The following is a 16,404-nucleotide window of genomic DNA, read 5'->3' on the forward strand; positions in this document are numbered from 1 at the left end:
ATATAGCTTGGGGGCTTCCCTGGTGGCTCAGTGGTTGAGAGTCCGCCTGCCAATGCAGGGGACGTGGGTTTGTGCCCAGGTCTGGGAGGATCCCACGTGCCGCGGAGCGGCTGGGCCCGTGAGCCATGGCCACTGAGCCTATGTGTCCGGAGCCTGTGCTCCACAACGGGAGAGGCCACAACAGTGAGAGGCCCGCGTACAGCAAAAAAATAAAAATAAAAAAATAAAAGATACAGGTTGGCCCCAGGACTTCTGTGACAAAGTCTTGTCCATCCTCACTCAGCTCAAAGCTTGCTGTCATTAATTTGTATTCTGATTTACACATATATCAATCCGATGCAAACAATTTGTAATCTTCACAAATATATCTCTTTTTAATGATAAATGGTGGTTACATACCAGTAAATTTCGTGCCAGTTCTTAGTACCTATAAAGAATAACGGCCCCTCAAAGATGTCCATTTCCTAGTCTCTGGAACCTGTGACTATCTGTCCTTATAGGGTAAGAGTAATATTGCAGATCTGATTGAGTTTAGGATCACGAGATGGAGAGATTATCTTAGAATATCTGGGTGGGTCAAGGATTCTTTGAGGTGAGAATTAGGGAGAGAAAGGGAGATGAGAATTAGGGAGAGAAAGGGATGAAGAGGCAACCTCCCTTTCTTTGAAGCTGGAAGAAGATGCCAGGAGCTAAGGGATGCAGATGACACCTTGACGTGGGAAAAGACAAGAGTACAGATTCTCCCCTAAAACCCCTAGAAAGAACGCAGCCTTGCCAGCACCTTCATTTTAGCCCAGTGAAATATATTTTGGACTTTTGACTTCCCAGTCTGAAAGAGAATAAATTTTTGTGTTGCTTTAAGCCATTAGGTTTGTGAGCATTTGTTAACAACAGCAACATGAAAGTACTCCATTACATTTAGAAAAGGTTCATTGCACCGTGGTTTGATTGTGTTGGGATAGGTTCCTCGCGTGCTCTCCGCTGTCTGGGAGATCTTATCATGCATCAGTCAGCTCTCCGTCAGGCACTTTAATAAGATTCCTTCATTTAATTTTCACAACAAACCTATAAGCCATAATAACTATGCCAATTTTAAATTCTATTAAGCTAAGTTTCAGAAAAGCCCGTGAACCACTGTGCGTTAGGAGGCCAGATGGACCACAGCCCGGTTCCCCGCTCTTTGCCCAGGGCTTCTCCTCTGTGGCACTCCACACATCATGCTTGACCAGAGGTGTAGGAAACAACCTGACAGAGTTATTTTCTTGCACTAGGAGTCTCACAATGCATTGCTATGTTGCAAAAGAAGAATTTGAACATTTTACCATGTTATATTAAAAAAAGAGATTTCTCAACTAGAAAAAAGCATGGTGTGACACAAAACTAACAAGTGAAAAAAAAAAAATTCAAGCCAGGGTCATTCACCTGACTGGCTTTTTTTAACCTTAGATTGTCATTCTGTTTCCTTATCATAAATGGTGACAATATAATTGCTCTCTAAATTTCACACAAGGATGTTGTGACATTTAATTGAGAAAAATTATGTAGAACTGTTTTATAAGATACTTTACATATTTATCTCATTATGATGATAATGTAAGGTATTATTAGGATCAGTTTATTTCCTTATTTTTAGAGAAATTTCTAAGCATCTGAGGTTCACAAATGTTATTCAGTGATGATGGTAAGATAGCAATATTTGTGTATCCTAATTACCCATATTGGAAAATTAGTGCTACTTTGGAATTAATAAAATACCAGATTTCCCAATTAAGGGGAGTGTTAAATTCATCTAATGAGCATTGTCTGTGCATCAATTGTTCCCCAAAGAACAGAGGTGATTTCACCGGAAGAGTTACATATATTAAACAGAAAATTTATAGCTATCTCTGAGATGTTTTTGCTAAAATTAGTTTGAGAGCGTTCACCTAATTGCAGCTATTATCTTTCTCCACTTCAAATTGCAGACGCCACATGGCCACAGTCACCTAATAAACTGTGATGCTCGGGGTGTTGATTATAGATTTCAGCAGGACTCATTTTCTGTATTTTTAAACTTTTTTTCTTTCTTCTTTTAAATAGAAACTATGAAATTTTTGACCTGGTGATTAATCTCCTTAAAACAATTGGCAGTCTTCTCCTAGGAGGAACAAAAAGATTTGCTCTTTGTGGTTTTAGCTCATTTTTGAGAGATGCTGCAGCCCGGATATAGATCTGAATTTAGGGGATCAGATGCTCCCAAGTGAGGCTGCTCGTGTGAGTACGTGGCAGCACTGGAGTCAGCCATGCAGCAGAGAGGAGAGGTGCAAATACTGGAGAAGCAGCTAAGATGGGCAAAACTTGACATAATGCTGCTAATGGAACAGCCTTGAATGTAACGGCAGGAAGCAGTGGGAATAGCAGCAAAAAGTAACAATAATTTACCTTAAAAGGTACGCACTTAAAACTGTGTAGATGAAAACTGGATAGGGAAGTTACCAAAAATGAAATGATAATCGGTGAACATTGCTTTGGAGTCAGACCCACTTGGATTGCCATCCTGGATGCCCTGTGGGACCTGGACCCATGTTTCACATCTGAGGACAGTCATGACCTTGACTCACAGTGCAGGTGGCAGACAGGGTACAGGCTCATGCAGTGCCCTATGGGGCACGTGTGCAAACCAAGGTGCTGTTACCACTGTCCCTGATGGTAGCAGGAACATGGGTGGGAAAAGCTGAAATTATAATGAGCCTTCATCTCCAATCAGGCCCTCCAACTGGAAATTAAACTAACATCCTGAATATTGACTTTGAGGTAAGTTGAGGTTGTTTTCTACTGTACGGAAGCAAATACATCTACAAGAGCCCAGGGCAGGCCTAACTAAAATCTCTGTGGATCTCTGAGCCAAGCCGTGCTTCCTGCCAGGGAAAGGTGGAAAACGGTCAATTCTGTGTTCAGCTTCTCTCAGTATCTCTGTCTCCGCCCTCACCTCCACTCGTACTCATCTAGTGCCCTTATTATCTACTCTCATGCTTTAAAAAACCTAAAAATACAAGTTTTTTCCCCTTTGCATGCCTTTATTTTTTTTTATATTTAAAAAAGTTTTGAAGTATAGCTGATTTACAATGTTGTGTTAGTTTCTGCTGTACAGCAAAGTGACTCAGTTATACATGTATATGCATTCCTTTTTAATATTCTTTTCCATTACGGTTTATCTCAACATATTGAATATAGTTCCCTGTGCTCTACAGTAGGACCTTGTTGTTTATCCATTCTGTATATAATGGTTTGCACCTGCTAACCCCAAACTCCCACTCCATCGCTCCCCTACCCGTCCCCCTTGGCAACCACCGGTCTGTTCTCTATGTCTGTGAGTCTGTTTTGTTTCGTAGAAAAATACAAGTTCTGTCTTATGTTTTATTAATTGTCATGAAAAATATTTATTGGTGATCCATTCTGGGCATTGAGCTGGATCTGGAGGCCCTGGGAAGACCCTGGTTGGCATGTCTACCTTCCGGAGACGGACAGACAGATATTATTCAATTAACAACTGCCGGCTGAGAAAGTGCAATGAAGATGGATTCTAGAAATATCCTCAGAGGCCTTCAACTATGGGAAGGCTGTCTTCAACTGACCTATTTAGAGGATTAAAGGAAAGGAAGTAAATTTGTATAGCAATCCAAAAAATGACAGAGCGATAATTATTCAAATGAGTGCCTAATACATTAAAGGACTGTTTACCACGAAAATTTTAGCTTATACATTGAGCATCTCCTATGTGCCAGACCCTGAGGGCAGCACGGAATAACTGAATGATACACATATTCTGCCCAGAACATTTAGCTTTGTTATCAGATACAGGTCTCTATAAAACACTTATTTGTGGACTATGGAATATACACCCCGTTCCATCTGCTAGAATCTGAGTATCTGAAATATTATTCCTGGAGCCATCCTAAGTCACCACGTAGCTAACATTGCCCTCGTGGAACCATTCTGTTCACTTCTGGGAGTGGTTTTCCTGAACAGCATCCCTGGCTTACGTGTAGGATTTTTCAGAGACACAAACACATCAACTTGTGTTCCCTGTGTAACAGCCCACGGAAGGAGCTTCTCTTTTTGATTGTTGGTTTCTTGTCTCGGCACAGAAAGTGTCTCCTTTTTTCTGTGCAAATGGTTGGTTTTTGATATTTAAGACACTGAATCACAATTTTATTTACCTCTTTGCTTTAGCCGGGGCTGTAATTCACATTGAACAGTATTTCAACACATTGTCGTATGCACGTTTATGTATTAACTTCTAGCAACATTTAGGATATGGGTCCCGGGGAGCTCCTACTGTACTGGTATTAAAGGAAATATGGGAGAAGTGTTGACTTACTCAAGAAGTCCGGAGCAGTGGTGGTTCTGGTGCTGGTTAATTCGATGGCTCAATGAGACCACCTCCTTTCCATCTGCGTGTTTCTGCCTCAGCATGTTGGCTTTCGTGGTTGGTTTCTCTTCAAGGTGCAGGACAGCTCGGGCAGGTGTACCCATCACATGAAGACATGACCACGCTGAAGCCTGCAAAAGGAGTCTGTCCACAGACTTCTGCCCATGACTCTGGGCAAATTGTATCACATGCCTTTTCCTAATCTAATAACAAGCACAAGGGGATGGGGTGACCAACACTGGGCTAGACTTATGGGATGGATTCCCCTAGAGCTGGAAGTCTGTTCCCTTCACAGATGACTTGGTAGAGCAGGCAAATGAAACAGAGTTCTGTTAGCAAAGAAGAATGGCAGGTACTGACAAGTATGTATTAAATTTCCTTCACGCCTCACCTGTGGTTTACCTTTCTCTCTTTGATGCAAAGTTCTCAGCTATTCAATCTATTCTACTGTATGCAAATGCCTCAGATCCTTTTTTCTAAACAAAGTGCAGGCATAAGCAAACAAACAAATCATAGATATTAAATACACCCTCCATGTGGTCAGGTGACAAGCCCTGTGCTTGAGCATGGAGACACAGACATTGAAGAAAAGAAAAGCGGGAAGTATATAAGATTGGGGTTCAAGGAGGTAAAACAGGCTTTGCTGATGGCCCTAAGGCCGGGGAAAGGGGGCGTCTGTCATCACTGAGGCCTGGGAGACCCTACAGGCATGGCTTCTCATCACTGTGGGGACACTCCGGAGAAGAAGATGTTCGTGAGCTTAGATTCAAACATACCCTGTCGGGGGTGCTCTGAGGAAGAAATCCCAGAGGTGACTGTATGCGTGTGTAAAAGTACTTTCAGGAAAACACTTTCATAACTGTTCTTTCATTTGTTCTTTCCAGTCCTGCTGAGAGAAATATATTTGATCTGTGAAGAAGCTGAAGCTGCAGAGTACGTGGGCTTTCCCCAGCATCACGCAGCGAACAAGGGACCAGGCGTCTTAGCAGTGCTGTTTAGGTAGAGTCTGAAGCCTTGGGCTACAGTTTAGAACTCGACACCCACAAAGACTTCAGTTGGGTGGAGAGACACTTTGGTGTGGAATCGGCAGCACGGGTGGGTGTGGGGTCTGTTGTTTCTTCGTGGGTCAGAAAATGGAAAAATGCCGCAGCACATTGGTCATATAGATTTTCTGATTTTTGCTCATGTGTCCATTTCTTCATTCATTCATTCATTTGTTTCCTCATTCAATAGACACTGAGCAAGCACAGCTGTTTTAGGTGTTGCCCTGGTGCTGTGACACAGACACACAATTCGGGGTGAAGGCACATAAGCTGCGTAAAGGAGGCCTGGAATTTGGACCCACCTGTGGCTCCTGAGCTCTTTGTCTTCTAGACTCTCGATCCCCCCGAGTTTGCTACATTTGCTGGATATGATGGCATAAAACTATCTTCTCTTGTGTTGAGAGCACATAGGTGAGAGGAAATGAAGGCAGACACCACTCAGTGCTGTCCCCTGTCACCCAACAGGGATGTACATGTCACAGCATCCTCACCACATCCGTGTGCAGGGATGTTATTCCACTACTTGATTGACTAGGTAACTGGGGCTCAGGGGAGTGAAGCACTTTGCCCAAATTTACGATCATTAAAAGTAAATCTGTTACCTACTGTATAGCACAGGGAACTCTACTCAATACTCTGTAATGACCTATATGGGAAAAGAATCTAAAAAAGAGTGGATATACATATATGTATAACTGATTCACTTTGCTGTACATCTGAAACTAACACAACATTGTAAATCAACAATACTCCAGTAAAAATTAAAACAGTAAATCTATTAATATGCATTTTAATATAAAACAGTATAATATAATATAACAAAACATAGTATAATATAAAAATATAATATAATATAATATGCCTAAATTTCATTTTCTGCATTCTGTCTGTTGGCTTTTCCTAAACAGAATGGTTTTAATTTAGAAGATGCGAAACAAAAATTGAAAGTGGCAGGGGAAACACTGGCTGAGTACAGAACATATTTTAAAGAGCAGAGAACGTTTCCAAGTAGAACCTGATGCCCAGGAGTTCCTGATGTTTTTCTCGTGTCAGCTGCGGGGATCCTGGGGACAGAAGGGTTTGGAACAACGGGTGAAGAAGTGGGGAAGGTTGAGAGTGAGGATTGCAAAGCCGTGTGGGGAATGAAATAAATTCTCCTGGAGTGTGCCTGCTTCCAGGGACACTGCCACCGTCCCTCTGTATGCATCTCCTGCCCTATTTCCCTGTTCGTGAGCCAGAATGTGGAGCAATTTGACAAAATGAAAGCCTTCACGTCTCTGGTATCAGATTGAATTTTCTCAAAGGTTATATTAGAAACACTGCTGTGGTTACAGCAAATGTCACAGAGAGCTTGTCAAGTTTCACTAAAGTTCCTGAAATATGGTAACTTGCTAACAGGATAGCAGTTGAGGAGGGGGTGGGGTGGAGAGCATCACAGGGCTCGTTTCAGCAAATCTTTTCTGAGCCTGAAGCTTGCATCGCCTCCGACCCTCCCACCCTCGATTCTGCAGGCGAGGCTGAGACCTGTGACTTCGCTCTCCTCAGTTTTATTCGCCTCAAATCAAAACAGTGAGACAATTCCAATCCGACAGCCCGTCAGTCAGGCATTGTAAGGTGACCCTGTCAAGGCTGGCCTACTGGGTGCTACTGGACAGGACAATCACAGGGCCACACCAGCCGGCACCCTGTGGGTGTCTCTGTCCTGCTTCTGTTGACTCAGTGACTTGGCCTTAGGCTTTCTTGCCTGTGGCTCTTGAGGGCATCAGGCTGACCTCAACAGAAGAGTGGATACAGACACCTGCCCACAACCAAGCATTTTGCTTGTATGAGCATCACTGATTTGCCTTTGTAGGGAAGGGAGACTGGCAGAAATAGCATGCCCATCCTGTTCCTCCTGTCACCGAATTTCAGATGCTCATCTTCTTTTAAAAGGCAAGACTTTCAACCTCTGCCTCAATCATGAACATTATCAGAATTTCTTTCCCTTACTCTCTCTTCATAAGTTCTTTCTCGCAGCCTATGACACACTCAGGGCTTCTCATCCAAGTGACTGTGAGTCCCCCAGCCACCTTACTGTCCTCCTTAGGCTCCCACTCTCCAAAATCACTTAAAAAGCAGCCCGTATTCCTGGTGTCACATCCTGATCACATACTCATGCCTTGTTCCATAGCGATCAGCTTCCTGTCTCCTGAAACCATACACTTAAAGGCCACCAAGAACACGGTGGCTGCCCATTTGATGGGCGGTTTCTCAATCCCCCCTCTCTGGACCGCTGAGCAGGAAAGAAGGTGTTTCTCCTGAAATATCATTTTGAGTAGTGGTTAAAGCATCATCTCTCGAGTCTGCGTCTGGCACCTGGGCTCCACTACTTTCCAGCTGAGTGAGCTTAGGTGAGTTATTGAGGCTTTTTAAACCTCAGTTTTCCTCATCTGTACAATGGGAATACCGATTCCTATTTCAAAATGTTCTCCCAAGGATTCACCTTGAGATCCCTTCAAATTCACCACAAACAAGTCTGACTCACCACCCACTTTCCAGACTGTTCTGTGTCCTCTGGATGCCAGGGGTAAACCATTACTCAACAGCCTTTGGTCCTCATGGAACCCAAGTTCCTTCTTTGGCTTCACCTTCTGCAATATTTTTATAGTCTTACTTCTTTTTACTATCATTTTCTAGCTCAATGTCTTATACTCTCTTGTTTTGTCTCTAATAATTGTGCCTAAATTATTCTCCCCATTTTCAGCCTCTGCTTCCCTTTCACTTGTTCAGCTGGATTGTCTTCCTGGTTGTAGCTTTCATCATATTGCTCCTCATGTGATAACTATGGAAACTGCCCCTCAGCCACAAATAAAGTCAAGACTCCAATATCCCATTACTCGATAGGAACTGAATGTCCCAGGTTTTAATTTCAAAATGTTCCACCTGACACCATCCCTGGTCTTTGCCCCAAGAGGCTGATTTCCATGCCCTGAACAACCCCTGACCTCAATTCAGTTGTCAATCCCTCAAATGCTGTCCTTCCAACCTCACCCCATCTCTGTCCTCAGAAATCTGTCATGTCCTAAACAAACAGGCCCCTCTTCCCAGAAATTATCCAGAGAGGAACCAGTGCATCTTCCTCTCTTCTCCCTCTGCTCTGCAGCTGCTGTTACAAGGGCTTCATCACAGGCATTAGGAAACGTGTCTTTGCATTCATTCCTTAAAGAGAGATGTCAATGTTTAGAAAATTTTTAGCCTTCCTCAGTACCAGGATATGTTCATCTTTCCACCGATGATTATTTCATTGAATTACTGACTTTAGAATTCAGAAAACAAAAGCCAACACATTGCATTTGCTTTGTGAATGTGGAATTCATTCCCTTACTTAATAAATGATGACTGAAAATGAGTCATGGGTTTTACTCCCTGTGCTGGAGAGAATCCAAGTCTTCAGGTGAGTGGTTCTCAAATGCTGGTTTGTGTCAAGACCACCTGGAAGGCTGGTTAAAAACACCAGCGTTTCTGGTTTAGCAGTTCTGGTATGAGGCTCAGGAACTCACACTTCTGCGAGTTCCCAGGGGGTGACAATGCTGCTGGTCCAGGGACCACACATGGAGAACCACTGTCCCAGACAATGAGTTCACTACAAGCTTCATTCCTCTTGCTTTGGGTGCAGTCACGGCACTGACTGCATCTCAGTTTCGCTCTGTAAAAGGTAATTGCTGGCCTGAGTAATGACTTTCCCAGCTCTCACATTCTACAGGTATGTGAGTAACACATTCTTTGTTTTTTGTTTTTTTTTGCGGTACACGGGCCTTTCACTGTCGTGGCCTCTCCCGTCGTGGACCACAGGCTCCGGACGTGCAGGCTCAGCGGCCATGGCTCACGGGTCCAGCCACTCCGCGGCATGTGGTATCCTCCCGGACCGGGGCTCGAACCTGCGTCCCCTGCATCAGCAGGCGGACTCTCAACCACTGTGCCACCACGGAAGCCCAAGTAACATTCTTAATGAACAAATGCAATCTAGAGATTTCTGCTGAACCAGTGATATTTCTGTCAGTGCTGATATAAAAAGGATGATGAAGAGCTATCTTCACCTGCTGAGTTGCAGGTTAATTCCCAAAGATGACCTTTGGGAATCTGGATTGTGTTCCAAGGGCAAAGTACCATTTTAGCTTTGATTTTGAATAGATTTTTTAAAATAAAACTTTTTTTAAAATTAATTTTTGGCTGCATTGTGTCTTCGTTGCTGCGCACAGGCTTTCTCTAGTGGTGGCGAGCGGGCGCCACTCTTCATTGTGGTGCTCTGGCTTCTCATTGCGGTGGCTTCTCTTGCTGCGGAGCACGGGCTCTAGGCATGTGGGCTTCAGTAGTTGTAGCACATGGACTCAGTAGTTGTGGCTCATGGCCTCTAGAGCACAGGCTCAGCAGTCATGGCACACGTAGATCTGCGGCATGTGAGATCTTCCCGGATCAGGACTCAAATCTGTGTCCCCTGCCTGCATTGGCAGGCGAATTCCCAACCACTGCTCCACTAGGGAAGTCCCTAAATAGATTTTTTTTTGTAACCAGACATGGGTGGCTTAGCAAAGAGGCGGTTGTTTCTAAAGAATTCAATATGAGTAGAATTTGTGTCAGTTTTTGCATTTGTTTAGGAGTAAAATGGAACCCATGACAAGTAATTCATGGATTATGAACTCTGGACTATAATCGAGCTGCAGTGTCTAGGAAACAAACTCAGAAATATTGGAGGTGGAACAGGTAGAATTTACAGAAACTTGTCGGACAAAGGCTCAGTGCTATTTATTTATTTAGAGAGGCTTGGCCTTGTTAGAACCAACATTTTACTTTCCATGGGTTTGCCAGATTAAAAAACAAGCAAACAAACAAACAAAAAACCCATCACTCTCAACCCTGTGTCAACACTGGGAGGGTCAAGAGATGGCTTTGCAGAGACAGCCTTATACCCCTGGGCAAGAGAACTTTAAATGCTAAGTTTTTTTAGACACCTGAGTTTTGAAGCTGACCTGAGCCTCACCCTGACTCGTAGCAATTGGATATTGTAGGTTGTTTACAATAAGTTGGGACAAACGGAGACATTGGAACCAAAAACTGGGCTCAAAATGAAGCTGAGCAGTTGCCAGGGAAACTGATTATGAAAAGCGGGAATGTTGAGTTTTAATCTTGTCTTATACAAGCTGTGTCCTAGGAAACAGCGGGTGATATTTCGATCAGAGAGCTGAGAGGGGCATCAGAGCAGGCACCAGGCTGTAGTTAATTATGTTAGTTAGCTATGTTTTCTCCATTAATGCCCTCCTAGAGAAGTTTTGCTGGGGGCTGACTTAGGAGCATACTAGGATTTCCTAAAATTAAAAATATATTATGGAAATTTTGGTAAGACTACAGTAAAAGCTGCTTCCCTGGGGTCATCTTGGTCTCAGCTTCTGACTCCTTCACAGCACTGATCTCATTCTTTATCTCCATGGCCCACCCACTTGGCCACCTTTTTTTTAAAATTTTAATTTTATTGGAATATAGCTGAGTTACAATGTTGTGTTGGTTTCAGGTGTACAGCAAAGTGATCCAGTTATACACATACATATATCCACTCTTTTTCAGATTTTTTTCTCATATAGGTCATTCCAGGATATCGAGTAGAGTTCCCTGTGCTATAGAGTAGGTCCTTGTTGGTTATCTATCTTAGATATAGTAGGGTGTGTATGTTCATCTCAAGCTCCTGATTTATCCTTGCCCCCCCATATTTCTCCTTTGGTAAGCATAAATTGTTTTCTATGTCTGTAAGTCTGTTTCTGTTTTGTAAATAAGTTCATTTGTATAATTTTTTAAAAACTAGATTCCTCATATGGGTGATATTGAGGCAGAAGATAGATGGGCTCCAGCGTAGGCATTTACAACTGGCCTCCTGTTCACACCTCCTGCGGTGAGAAGAAGATGGGCTCCAGGCCAAACATTCATTACCAGCCCCCTGTTTATATTTCCTGAGGCAAAAGACAAATGGGCTCCAGGACTCCATATTTATGATCAGACTCCTGTCTATATTTCAAGATCTGCACTTCAATATAAGAAACAACAGGAATAGGGTAGATAACTGGATATTGGACAATTACGGCAGGGGCAGAGAGAGGTTAAACCCTGTGAAAAGATCAAGAGGTCATACATTTCCCATCCTTGGGGCAAAGGAAACATTGCACATATGCAGAAATGCTCTTTGGGGGTCAAAAAGGAAGGACACCACCCCATAATAGGTGATGCTAAGGTCGTCCCATAGGCCTCTGGGCTATAATCCATTTTGGAAAAGAGTTGCTCATGCATGCTGGGGAGGGTCAGGTGTGGAAAAAGAAACCAGGTAATTGTCCAGAGGTAAACAGAGACCCGGAAGAACTGCCCTATATGAATGACTCAACCGTCTCTTTACTGGGCTCCTTCTCATTAGGGAGGGCGCTCACACCCTTTCTCTCCAGCTGTGCATCTCTGCCTTGCTTCCATCTTAACTAAATAAACTGTTTCTCTGTGTGCTCTCCCACTTGTTGTTGTGCTATGTCTCTAATAATAAGCTTTGTACCTGTTTTTACAGTTTTGCCTCTGTGAGAAATGCGTTTTTCACTGGGGGCAAGAGCCAGGGAGTGTGGTGGCTGGGATTCTTGGTTTTCCTCCAGGCTACCCAGGTTCAATTCCGGGGCAGGGAATTAAGATCTCGCTTCATGCCACCACTCACTGCTTCCTCTCCAAGATCAATATCGTAGGATATTTGTCTTTCTCTGTCTGACTTCACTTAGTATGACAATCTCTAGGTCCATCCATGTTGCTGCAAATGACATTATTTCACTCTTTTCATGGTGGAGTAATATTCCATTTTATGTATGTACCACATTTTCTTTATCCACTCCTCTGTCGATGAACATTTAGGTTGCTTCAGTTTCCAGTGAATTTAAGGTTCTTCCTTTGTCACGAAAGAATTCGGAGATGAAGCAAGGAGGTTAAGAAAGTCAAGTGAGAGTTTATCTAAGCAGGGATACTCTCTCAGAGGGAGAACAGGCAGACAGGTGAGGAGCTGCTGCCCTGGGTTTCTCTGGCAAGCCGGTTATGAGGGACGTACAAATGAATGGACAGAATATTCACTGGGGAAGGAGGAGTTTGGGGGTCGTATTCCCTGATTTTCATCTCAGCTCCATCTTCCCGAGGGGAGGAGGGATTTTTGTCCTTATTTAGCTTAGATCAGAAGTGTCATGGCATCAGTGCACGATGAGCACTTCTTATTGGTCAGGTTAATTTTATTGTAATGAGAACATAATGAGCGACAGGTTACATTCAGATGTAGGAGATTCCCACCTTTCCCCACCTTTCTTTGTCTGCTTCCAGGACTCTTATCACCCAAAACGTGTGGTTTCCTGTCAGTCTGGAGGTTCCTGCTTCTCTTGGTCTGCCCATGGACCCACACTGTTTGCAAGATGCGTGATTGCCTGCCACCTGGCTCCTGCCCCCTTGTTTCTTCTCATACCTAGCTACCTGCCTGCTGTAACACTTCCATGTCCTGGCTATTGTAAATAGTGCTACTATGAATATTGGGATGCACGTATCTTTTTAAATTATGGTTTTCTCCAGATATATGCCCAGGCGTGGGATTGCTGGATCATATGGTAGCCCTATTTTTCGTTTTTTAAGGAACCGCCATGCTGTTCTCCATAGTGGCTGCACCAACTTACATCCCCACCTAGAGTGTAGGAGGGTTCCCTCTTCCCCACACTCTCTCCAACATTTATTGTCTGCAGAGTTTTTGATGATGGCCATTCTGACTGGTATGAGGTGATACCTCATTATAGTTTTGATTTGCATTTCTCTGATAATTAGTGATGTTGAGCATCTTTTCCTGTGCTTTTTGTCGGGGCCACCTTTAATAAGTTAAGTTTGATTGATTAGTTTTCCACTGATGGTATTCAGAAAACTGAATTTGCATGTCTATAGGAGAAATCCTTGCTCATTCCTGACCTAAGGAGAAAGGCCGATGCATCCCACAGATGTGTGGGGTCTTGGGGAGCTCATAATGCAGTTGCCCAGTGACCAGCCACGTTTGAGCTTTATGTTTGATCAAGCTGTCCCTGGAAGAGGTAGCGGAACGGATGGCTTCCTAATGATGATCCAGTTACCAGGTGCAGACTGGCTCTGAAAAATGTCTGACCTGGAGGAGTGGGCCAGGGTGAGGGCTTCTCGTGGGGAACGAGACACCAAAGGAAAGAGGAAAGGAAGGGGCAAAGCCATACTTGTTCAGTATTGTTGTCTTAATGCTGACAAGGAAGTTGCAGTATTTTAAAATTATGCATCAGTAAAAACAATTGCGTGTGTTAGAAGGAAATAATGCGTTTACACGTTCTTGACTCTTTGGCTTAGTTCTGATGCTGAGACCTCTTGTTCTAAGCCAGAAAGGATTATTGTAGAGAATGATATGTCTTCAGAAGATGGACAGTAAAATGATGACTGACACTCTGCTTGTTCTTCACAGTGAAGAGCATAAAACTCACTTTTCAGGAAACATTTCATGTCTTACCTTTTATGTGTTATTTCAATCCTGATTAATATAACTTAATTTAATCTGCTTCATTCATATCACAGGGATCCAGCCACTATTTTCTGTTTGAGCGAGGAAAACAGGTTCCTCACGCTCCTCACATGTATTGTCCCTCTTCCTTTTATTCTGAGTCAAAGGGCATTTCATGGGCTACCTCCATAGTTGGCAGTTATACAAAGATCAAATCTCTAGCTGTGATCAGAAGGGGAAGGTAGAGCAGTTAGAGATGCTGACAGTTCTGCCCGGAAGTTTGCCCCCGAAACTACTTTCATTCTTTTTGTTGACTTCACAGCACAGAGCTGGGGCAGATGCAGTGGAACCGATGTGCAGACGGAGGCCGAGGAAGAGGGTGGACTCAGCACAGGGTCGTCCGGCTCATTGATTCTGCGTGAGGCCCTGACGCCGGACTCGGACCATCCCGGCTGGGCTGGTAAGGTTCAGACAGGCGGCACAGGAAGCCTTGGGTGGATGGCTGTGCTGGGTAGACTTTGCTGAGAGGCCCAGGGCAGGCAGAATTGCAGAAATGACAGTGGCTCATGCCATTCACCTGCCAGCTCAGGTGCCTCCTCTTCCAGGAAGCCTCCCCTGACTTTCCAGGCTGGTGGGGGCTCTGTTTACGCCCACCTCACTCCACCATGACTCTGCTCTCTTCACTTTTGCCCCAGGATGCTGATCCCCATGGACTACATTGCCCTCTTCTGTATTTCTACCCAGTTTCAGTGGGAGAATGACAGGCAGGAGAATTTCTTCCCTTCTAACCAGGATGCATGGCCTGGGAACCATGTGGTGACAGCAGCATTGGCCTCATCCAGTGTTACCCCTACTCACCCACGAGTTCAGCTCTTATTTTCTGTTCCCGTATCCTTGACCTCCTGGGCTTGGGAAGTCATAGTTCTTAGAAAATAATCCTTCTACCAGGGATCACAGTCAGTTCCATTATCAGGAAGCCTGAGACTGCCCTGACCTTTCCGTGGGGACTCTCATTCCACTCAATGCACAGGGATTACTATTCTAGGATCATCAGTTCCAAATGTCAAGGGAGAAGTTGAGTAGTTGCTCAAAAAAGACTGAGTCTGGAACTCAAGGGATTCACTGTCATGCTTTGTGGTCCTTCCAAACCATCAATAATGTTCAACAGGAAATTTAGGCAAAGCAATAAAGTCATTCCCTCTGAAGGGAGGGATTCTGGGTAAAGGGAGGCTTAGAAGTCTTTCCAGGGAAAAACAGCCATGGTGCTAGCATAACAAAAGGGAGACGGACTGTGATCCTCTGCAAATTCAGAGGAGGAGCTGCCATGTCTTATGTTTCTCTTCTCCCTCTTTCCATCCTGAGAAATGCACATGGGGATTCGTGTCTGCTGTGCTGGATGTGAGGATTTCTCCCCTTGAGGGGCGGTGGGAATAGAGGCTGAGTGGGCGGAGAGGCAGCTGTGGGGTGATGCTGCCCCTGCTCAGCCTGCCTCCTGACCTGGGGGCTCCCCACACGCTCCTTGCCCCTGCCATCTGGGGGTTCAGCCAGGGAAAGGCACTGACTCCCCTCAGCCCCATGGATGCTTCTGGCAGTGGCTGCTCTCCTCCCTCCAGGCAGCTCCTTCTGCAGCTCAGTTACCAGGATCCAGGAAACCCTTTCCTGTACGCCTTCTGTTCCAATCGTAGGGGGTGTAACAGCTTCGTGATGCTGCCGGTCTTTCCAGCGTCACGTTCATGGCATTCATCCTGTTGTTGACCACATAGGGCTGAGGCTCTCCTGGTCGCATTGGTGTCTGACACTCCAGGGTCTGAATAAACCACAGGCCGTCCACTCTGTTGTGAATGGGCATTTAGCTTGTTTCCAGCTCTTGGCTATTAGATTTGGAATAAAGCCACTGTGAGCATCCTGCCCACGCTCCTGGGTGCACACACAGCTTTGCTGGACACACAGCTAGGAAAGGGGTCACCGTAGGTTATAGGACATGCATATTGTCAAATTCAGGTGATGCTGCTGTTAAACAGCTTTACAGAGTGTTGTAGTGATGACAGACTTTCCAGCCACGTGTCACAATGCGTGCTGTTCCACCTCCTCCTCATATGAGGTCACTGTGGCTTCAGTCTGCACTCATCGAATTGCTAAAGAGGTACAGCACATTGTCTATTATTTGGGTGTCACCTTCTGGGGACTTCCTGAATAGAACATTCTCTCCCAGTTTTTTCTTGTGTTTCCATCTTTTTCTTGTGGATTTCTAGGATTTCTTCACACAGTCTCATTTACTACAAATCCCCTTTGGCTTATATATGTTGTAAAAGTCAAAGATTGCTGTACCCTGGATCAGATATGGCAATCTCGCTGAGCTCACGTCTGTTCATTATCAGTAGTGTCTTTTGACTCTTTCTACTTAAGCCATCATATTA

Source organism: Tursiops truncatus, chromosome 9, assembly GCF_011762595.2.
Source record: "Tursiops truncatus isolate mTurTru1 chromosome 9, mTurTru1.mat.Y, whole genome shotgun sequence".
NCBI lineage: Eukaryota > Metazoa > Chordata > Mammalia > Artiodactyla > Delphinidae > Tursiops > Tursiops truncatus.